Genomic DNA, 10349 nt, shown 5'->3' on the forward strand with positions numbered 1-10349 from the left:
TTTTAATGCAGTTTGGGGAACTTTTTTAATGTGTTCTAGTGGTTTATATCATCATTTGTACTGTACTAAAATTTACATGCCCTTTTTAAAAAAATAATATTGTCATGTAAATTTTTATAAGCTCTAGGTTTATTTTATGACTCATAAACTTAGACAATATATTAAAATCTTGGAAGAATTTAATATCAGCAGCAGATTATCCTAAAAAAATACCCACCCCTAATCCTGGTATTCCAGGGACAGAGGCCTATCAAGTATGTTACAAGGTTTAATGGCTGTTAGTAAATTTTACTGCTGCCGTCAATAACTCTGTAATATATTGGGCCAGTTAATAGGTCAATGGAACATATTTATATCTTGCTATAAACTGTTTACCCAAGAACAAACTAATTTCTAATGATAATGAAACGCTGAGTCAATAAATATTAATTTTAGCATTTCTAATTTAAATACAATTTTTCACATCTGCCATAAAGGTTGAGCTGGCAGCATTAAAACATACATGATTGGTTTTGTGTACCAAGGGCAAATGTGTTAAAAGCTAACTGTGATATTTAGCCTATGAAGCAATGTTTGTGGATGACATAACCTTCAAGGTGTGTGATTCTTTATTTTGTTATTAAAGCCACAAAAATACTTAGGATGTCATCTGAAATATTTGTTCAATCACTGCACATTTTACTATATCTCCTACAGATAAACATATTTTAAGCGCATTTTTTAAAAATATACTTTTTAAAAGTCATGGCAAGCTTTCATATTTAATACATTTTGAATTCAAATCCAACTTAAAAAAATCATTTTACTGTCTTTCATTGGGTTATCCAAGAGTTCAGTTAAGCTTTATAGTTCAACTGCATAAACTCAATCACATGTATCTCACTTTATGCTATGGACATGTTTCTAGTGAAGAGAACAATGTTGTAAATTGACTATGCTTCCAATAGATTTGAGAGTTAGAGAATGAATCGCCAACGGTGAGTCCTTTCGTAAAACAATAACACTTGGAAAGTACACGTTTGTAAGATTCTTCATCCTGTGGGATCTCCTAAAGAAGGATGCACTCACATGTGAAAAAATATAGAGAGGCAATCTTAGCCATAGAACTTTTTTAACAACAGATAAAATGTTATGGTACATTATTCACCAGTAGACAAATATTTAAAGATCTCCTTTTGCCTGGCACTTTGCTGGGCCCAGCAGCTAGCCAGCCATCCTTTCCTCCATCCATCCATCCATCCATCCATCCATCCATCCATCCATCCATCCATCCACTCACCCACCCATCCATCCATCCATCTGTCCATTCATCCGTCCATCTGTCCATCCATCCATCCGTCCGTCCATCCGTCCATCCCTCCATCCCTCCATCCATCCTTTCATTCTTTCATCTATCCTTTTATTGTTTGTTTATGTCACTGATGTTGTCTGAGTTGCAGCTACTCTTAAGTTCCCTGACCTGAGTTTCAACTCATCTTATTTATTCTTCCAATGTCACTTGCTGTTATGGGCATTGCAAGATATTTAGTAGCAACCCTGGGCTACCCAGTTAGGACAATTAAATGTGTTTCCAAACATTGCCTAATGACCCCCAGGTTGGAGACGTGGAGCAAAACAGTCCCTGGTTGAGAATCACCAAAGTTGAAGACATACACACTGCATGTGTCCATGAAGCTGCATTATTGCCTGTGTACATCATGGAATGAAGAACAAACAGTAGAAGGGGCCTTAGAAGTCACCCACCTATGCCTGTATTTCTCAGATGAGGTCACACACCTAGCAGAAATGGCCTTCCCAAAGGCCACCAGACATTAGACCATCACCAGGACATGGCTTCAACCTTCTCCCTGTGCATAGCACTGAGGGCCCTTCCTCTGCTTTCCATAGGAGGGCAGGGTGGACAGAGACTGGCAAGTGGTGCAGTGGCTAAGGAAAATTTGCAGCTGACCCACACTGCACTGACCTGCACTTGAGGTTCGTCCTGTTCCAGCACTGGTGTCTCTTTCTAGAGGTTTCTCAGTGCATTGCTCTTCTTCCAGCTGCCTCTCACTCTGATGTAGGTAATCTGCATGAAACGCAGGTAAACGCAAAGATGATCTATTTGTCATCAGTAGGAAAGTGAAATGGGGCACTGTAGGGCGGGAGGGTGCCCCCCCCACACCCAGCCAGTGCCTTCCCCACATCCGCCCACCCTGCTTTGTCTCTGTGGGGCTGGCATCCTGGCCTCTCTTGCCCTCTGGCTTCCAGTGGATGTGGGCCATGGGAGGAGCTGGTAGGAGCTCTAAAGAAGGAGCGAGATCAAGGTGTGAACTCTCCTAGTGCCTTTCTTGGGAGGCTGTGGACTGGGTGGGGACAGCATCCTACCATGCATTCCCTAAAGCCCTTCTCAGTGGCCAAAGCCCTCACTGGGCTGGCGCCACTGTCCATGCCTTTTCCAGGCCCAGGTTGGCAACAGCTTCCTGCTGCTACTAGTTCCTGGGATGTAACCGTTCCTTGCTCACTTCCTCACTCTGCCCCTGGCTTGGTAAGCAGTCCTTCAAGGAGACCTTCTGCCTGCATCTGCCGGAACCTGATTGCTAGAGATCCTTCTCTGCCTTCTGATGAGCCCAGCCTCCAGCTGGTGGCCGTGGCCATTGTGCTTTGTAAAGGTCACTAGAATCTTCTCTTTTCTCTTTTATGCTTAAACTGATGCAATTCCCCCAATGAATGTGTTGTATTAAATATTAGGCTTCTTAATCTAGTATTTTATTAATATATTTTAATATTTAATGCTAGCATTTTATGCGGAGTTCTCAGTCGTATTAATCTAGTAAATTTTGCTAATAAAATTAATTTTTTTTCTATTTTACCTTTTGAATAGTAAAGATTATGGGGGAGTAAAAATAATGAGATTTCATTGGGGTGAGTGATGGGGGAGAACAATTTATTTTCCTGAAAATGGTTCCTGTTCACCCTCTTCTTATTATTACCTAAGTCTCCTGTAGGTATCTCCTGTGACCAAAAATTGACCCTGAAATGAAAGTGGATGGGTACCTGTGAAAGGCTTCTTGGACAATTTTTAGGATTTTTAGGGTTGGAAAAACCTTATGGAAAATGGATGATCTTTTGGTTTCTAAGTAAGAAAAGAAGGGCCTCCATGCTTTCTCAAGCAAGAGCCACCTTTGCTAAGAGGCCTCCCTTCCTCTCCACCCCTTTCCTCCATGCCCGAGTTGGCAGGCTCAGATCTTCACGTGATCTTGTCTCCAGATGACTGATTCAGTCCTGCAGCCAGCTGGGATATGTGCGCTGCTTCCAGTGGACTGCTTCACCTTCTCTGCTCACTGAGTGTTTGATGAGCCTTCCTTTCTTCCTCTTCCACCTTCAAAAGCGACTCTCCATCAGGGGAGACATGGCTGGGAGCACTTGGACAGGAGGGGAAGATCTCTTGCGCCAGCCGGTGGTCCCTGGCCATGGTGGGAGGTCTGCGTGTTGCATTGAGGATCTCCCTTCCCAGAACCCGGGCCCTCCTGCTCTCCTCCTACATGGCTCAGAGCCCCTTCTCCATCCTGAATCCCACCCAGGTTAGCTTGGACAATCCTACACTAACTGGACTTTTTCCTCTCTTGCCAGCTTCAAGAGGAACACCTTCTATGGACTTGTCCAGCTGAAAAATATTTCTGCGTTCAAGGAGTCCTTGGAACAGACAGTCTGACAACTAATATCTTACCAGGTATTACTGCAGGTCTAGTCCTTAGGGTGAAACACTCCACTAACTTTCTTACTTTAAAACAGCCCAAATCTCTAGTGATGGAAAGAGCACACATGGGCTGGGGGAGTAGAGTGTTTCCCTGTTTAAGGCTTTCCATGGGGGACTGGGGGGCTCCGTGGACCTGGCCCCACCTCTCCCCAGCAGCCCTTGACTCCGCCTCTGGCTTTACCCACGTACTAGACTCCTGCCGCTGGAACAAACCCAAGTCTCCCTGCCTTTGCTCAGTCTCTCTTTGCTGCCTAGAATTTTCTATTTCCCTCTCCCTCTCCACGTTGTTTCCTTACTTAAAATGTGTTTTTCTTTAAATTAACGAATCATATAAAGAAGAAAAGTACTGACCATTATTTCAATGAAGATGTTCCTATGTCGTCCCTTTGTTTCAGTCCCTTTTCTATTACAGATATATTTTTGTATAATTGTAAAGCATGCTTCATAATTTAATAATATTTCTAAGAAGCACATGAAGCTTGAACTTCAGGGACCCTACCTACGGCTCCATCCTGTACTGGGGAATTTTATTCTCTCTCTTAAAAGCCACACAAGTTGTATAGTCCTCAGACCCCCCAAAACCTGAATTTCCCCCCCACCTTCATTTCATGCACGAGCTTCCCCACGGTGTCACAAGTTGTTTAGGAATGGGATTCCGTTAGTGCAGCATGGAGCACCGGGGCATGGGTCGGGACCTGCTCTAGTGCCAGACCTTAGGCTATAGCCAATATATGCTATTACAAATAACACGCAAGCCATGAGTTTATGCATTAATCTTTGTTCGTATTTCTTATTATTTCCCTGGAATAGGCTTCGAGGAGGAGAAGTACTGGGTAAAAAGGAAGAAATGGATTGATGGTTCTTGATACTCATTGGCCAGTCACTTTTCCCTGATAGACAGGCCGTCAGCAGGATGAGAATTCTACCCAACTGTGTCCTTGTCGGTACTTAAAAATCCTGACAATTTGATAGGTGACAAATGGGATCATCTTGTTCTAAGTTTTAACTATTTGAGTACTTGCAAGATGGAAACTTCTTCATTACCAATATCCATTTGTATACTCTTTACTTTTTTGTAAATACTCTGGCTGTCTCCTTGAGTCTTGGCATCTTCTAAAAACTCAACACATATACATGTTTGTGTATTAAGGGTGTTAATCCTTGTGGGGCATAAAGGTTTAAAATATAATTTCCCAGTTTGATACATGCTTTTTAATTTTTACATTGGAAGTTTTAGACATCAGAAGTCTTAAAACCATAAATGGTAATTTTGACTTATTAACGCTCTCACTAAGGTTTTGTTTTTACTTAGAATTCCCTCCTTCACCCATACACCCAAAGGTAAAATAATATTGCTGATTACTTGATTTTTATAATGAGCTTATTATTTCATCAAGTGCTTGTTGTCCTATATGATATGAGAGAAGTATTTAGGTTCAACAGTTTTTCCTATTTAGCTAGCACTATTTATCCTGGCACCATTTATTAAATAATCAACCTATCTATTGCTTATAGATTTAAAAAGATGCCTCTATCACATTTTAAGTGCTTTGCATGTCTTAGGCACAGCTGTAAAGTGACTCGCTCTGTACACTGGCTCCTGGACACTGCTTCAACGATTATAGTTGGATTATGCATGTTCATATATAGAACTTGCTTATTACGCTCATTTTGACAAATATATTCTTTTCTAAAAATTCTCATTTTCTTAGAACATTTTATTAAGAAATATAATGCATGTATTCAAAACGCATAAAACATATATGCAGAACTCAACAAATTATTTAAGAATAAACACCTATGTAATTACCACCCCAGTCAAGAGACGGAACACTGATGGCCCCGAGTTGCCTAGCCTGACCCCAGCCTCAACTCACTGCCTCCAGACAGGGGCTACCACACTGACTCTCAGCATAATTGCAGACAAGTACAGATGCTGAAACACTGTCATGGAATTTTGTACACTTTTGCATTTAATATAAATGGACTTTATATGAAAGAACTTAACATTCTTGGTCGGGTGTGGTGGCTCACGCCTCTAATCCCAGCACTTTGGGAGGCCAAGGCGGGCGGATCACGAGGTTAGCAGTTTGAGACCAGCCTGGTCAACATGGTGAAACTCCATCTCTACTAAAAATACAAAAATTAGCCAGGCATCGTGGCGGGCGCCTGTAATCCCAGCTACTCAGGAAGCTGAGGCAGGAGAATCTCTTGAACCCAGGAGGCGGAGGTTGCAGTGAGCCGAGACCGCACCATTGCTCTCCAGTCTGGGCAACAGAGCGAGACTCTGTCTCAAAAAAAAAAAAAAAAGAAAAAAAAAAATAACGTTCTTTTGTATCTGGCTTCTTTCATTAAATGTTTTGTTTTGAAAACTTATTTACTTTGTTATGTATAACTTAATTTCAATCATTTTCATTGCTAAATTCTCTAACATTAATATCCTACAATATATGTATCTGTTCTGCTGTTGCTGCAGACTTGGATTGCTTCCTGTTTAGGACTCTTCTGAATAATGCTGCTGTGGATTCCTGTATATGTCTTCCAGGGCACGTGAGTCTCTATGCACCATGCTTCAGAGTGTATGGTGCCAGCTTCACCATGTATGCACATATTTCATATTGACAGTAATGCCACACGTTTACAGTATATCAGGCACATTTACACTCCCACCAGCAGGGTATAAATATTTCCATTGAACTCCATTTTCACCACTACTTGATATTCATTATCTTTTTCATTTTAGCCTTTCAAGTGAATATGACAGCATTTCTTGAGGCTTGAATTTACATTTCTCTGCTGACTCGAGCACTTTTTATAAACTTACTGGCCATTTGGATTCACATTTGTGAAGTGTTTGTTCATGTCTTTTGCCCATTTTAAACGGAGTTGTCCAACCTTTTCATGTGGTTTTCTAGAGATTTTTTTACGTATTCCGGGTTTGTGCTTTTTGTTGGCATGTGAATTGAAAACGTCTCCCTTCTTTTGTTTTGTGGCTTGTTTGTTCATGTACTTGATGGTATCTATGGATAAAAAGATGCTCTTTTTTAAGGCATTCAAATGTGCCAGCCAATTCCTTTACGGCTATTTTGTGTGTCCTTTTTAAGAAATATTTTTCTACCTTTAAATCATGAAGATGTTTGTCTATATTGCCTTCTAAACAGGGTATTCTTTTGCCTTTCACACTTCAGTCTATAATCTCTTGGACTAGAGTTTTGCATATAAAATAATCCAATATTTTTTTCCATATGGATATCCAATTTTCCCAGCATTGTTTTTGAAAGTCTATCCTTTTCCCCATTGTTTTACAATTCCACCTTTGTCCTAAGTCAATTGTCATATATGTATATGTTGGATTCACACCCTTAAATTCAGTACTGGCGATCTCTTTGAACATCCCTTTGCTAATACACACTGTCTTAATTAATATAACCTTAAAATAAGCTTTAATTTCTTACAAAGCAATTCTTCATACTTGTTCTTTTCTTTTAAGGTGACCAGAGCTGTTCTTGGCACTTTGGATTTTTATATGAACTTTTAAATCAGCTTTATAATTAGATCCTCTTTAAATCTAGTGTATTCCCATTCACAAGCCACTGATCAGCTTAGGGGAGTTAACATTTTTATGCTATTGTATCATCCAATTCACATGCATGGTTTATGTCTTCATTACTTACATCGCCTTTAACTTAATTGGTTTTATAGTTTCCTATGTAGATGTGTTACCCATAGTATGTGCAATATTTATTCCTATATATCTGATATTTTTAATAATATTGATAATGATAGTTTACATTTCTCATTTTTTGTTGTATATGACTATATGAAAGAGGACGTATGTTTATTAACTTTGTCCCTAGAGAAGTTTTAAAGTCACTTCTTAATTCATTAATTAATCTGAAAATCCATTTGGGCTACTGACATACACAATTGTTTATTTGTGATTTTATTTTATCATTTTCAAAAATGACAGTGTTATTTCTTCATTTCTAATTAATCTTTCAGCTTTTCTTTGGCTGTTCCTCCAACTGCATGGGCAAGAACCTCCAAGACAATCATGAAATGAAATTGAAAGAGTGAGTATGCTGGCATCGTTCTGTATAATTTCCTCTTCCTGATAATTTTTAGAATGATCATTTTCAAGTTTAATGAACTTCTACTGGGATTTTCATTGGAATTGAAATTTGACATCTGTATCATATTGGATCTTCACGTCCAGAAGTAAAGGATTTGCACTTATTTTAGTGGATATTTGATGAAAAGTAAAATCTTTATTTGCTGCCTACAAATGTGTGTGTGTTGTGTATAAGCACAAACATGCTTATATGTGTTCATACCTGTACACACACATAATAGTTGTAATAGTGCACATACATGCTTATATATGCTCATACATGTACACACACATACTAGTTATAATGCACTAATTCTAGCTATATATGTGCCCATGTATTGGTGTTTGTATGTGATTGAACTTATTAATTTTGTTAATTATATCCTCTACAGGCTCACATTTGTTGTCTATTTGATTTTCCAATGCTGAAGAAAGTAAATTAAATCTTCCCTCTATGACCATGGTTTCATTAATTCATATTTTACTTATAATTATTTTTCCTTGATACAATTTGATTTACATTGCTTACTGTATATGGGACAATGACTGCTATTCCTTCTCAGGCTATTTTAATTATCATCAATATAAAATATATGCTTCTTCGTCCTGTTTAAATATTCCTGACTTGAATCCTACTTTCTCAACTTTTGATAGTGCCACATTGGCTTTCTTTTGGTTAGCATTTGACTGTTTGACTCTTTAAAAATGTTTTTACGATTTGGTTTAATGTATGTGTACAAGCAAGGCCAAACTGTGTATAAGTTATGTGTACTGATATGCAAATTTTTTTATAGAAAAGTTGGAGTCAGTCACAGTTGTTATCATCACTAATATGCTTTGGCTTTATTTCTGTCCTCATTCCCCTGTTTTGTTTTCTATTTGGTAATAAAACTGAATTTTAATTCTTCTAGTTAAATCCTTTGATAAAGCATCTTCCAAGGGACCTGGGCTGGCCCCACCAAATTGCAGCCCTCCGGCCATGCTGGAGAGTGATGTCAATGCCAACAGCCTCCTGCTGTGCTGGGGAACCTGGAGTGTGAGTCTGGTGCACCCTCTTTCCAACAGTTCGATTACGGCGCCAGCACAAGACGAGATCTCTACAGAGCTTGCCACAAACACCTGCACCTGCAAAATGGGCTCCTTTACTCTCCCAGGATTGCTATTTTACCCCTGGGAAATTCCAGTCCATTTTAAATGAAAGCAACAAAAACCACATTGATAAAATAAACATTATCTGAGAACTCAACCCACTTTGCTGAAAGACATTGTCAGTAACCCAAGCTCAGCAATGGTGAAATCAGAAAGAGTAAAGGTAGAGTACAGCTTCTGTCCTGAATCCATCTGATCCTTGTGGTTAATCACACTCTGTGTGTTTTACTATTTCACTTCCACCAACCAGCATTGGGACGTTTGGTGTAGGGCGCAGTTAGTATAATCTAACCGAGGAAAACAGTTCACCACATGCAATCAACTTGACTTCCTTTGGGTCCTAGAGGCAGCAGAATTGCTATAGGGAGGACAGCACCAATAATAATCATTTAAAAATCAATATGTTTGAATAAAATGTTTGTCTAAAGGTTTTATTTCCTCACTTAAATTTGTTGCATTTATTAATAACTGATAACTATAAAAGTAGAATAAGGCCAGGCACAGTGGCTCACACATGTAATGCAAGCATTTTAGGAGGCATAGGTGGGAGGATCATGAGGTCACAAGTTCGAGACCAGGCTGGCCAACATGGTGAAACCCTGCCTCTACTAAAAGTACAAAATTTAGCCAGGCACGGTGGCAGATGCCTGTAATCCCAGCTACTCAGGAGGCTGAGACAGGAGAATGGCGTGAACCCAGGAGGCAGAGGTTGCAGTGAGCTGAGATCATGCCATTGAACTCCAGCCTGGGTGACAAGAGCAAGAATCAGTCTCAAAAAAAAAAAAAAAAAAAAAAGAGAGAGAGAGAGAGAAAATAGAATAAGTGTAATTTTGTAAGAAAAAAGGATACTTTCATTTAAACTTGGGATATAGAGAGAAAGATGACAAGTGTGCAAAATATTTGCCTTATTTTTGGGGAAAGAGTAAATTGTAGTTATAAATTTTCAGCATTTATAAAAAACATATTTAAAGGTAGGACAAGAGAAGAGAAATAGTATATATAAATTACAAAACACTAAAGCAAATAAGTAAGAAAAAAATTTAAGCCAACTAGGTAAAGTATGAAAGATAAAAAACAGTAAGAAAATCGAACACATCAATTAACCCAGTACATGTGCATGCATTCATTTTGTACATTAGAAGAGATTAGATAAAAAGAAAAAATAGCGATGTGCTGTGTATAAGAAATACACACCAAGTAATTTGATACAAAAAATTCAAATATTAAAGGGCTGAAAAATAGACTGTAAAAAAATTTGGCAAGAGGTATCAAAAATAAAGGAAAAGACATGAGAAGAAAGGAAAAAAAATGAAAGGACATTAAAGCAGTAGTATTTTGAAGGAGGGTGGGGAA

The sequence above is a fragment of the Mandrillus leucophaeus genome, unplaced genomic scaffold, assembly GCF_000951045.1.
Source record: "Mandrillus leucophaeus isolate KB7577 unplaced genomic scaffold, Mleu.le_1.0 Scaffold557, whole genome shotgun sequence".
In the NCBI taxonomy this organism is placed as follows: Eukaryota; Metazoa; Chordata; class Mammalia; order Primates; family Cercopithecidae; genus Mandrillus; species Mandrillus leucophaeus.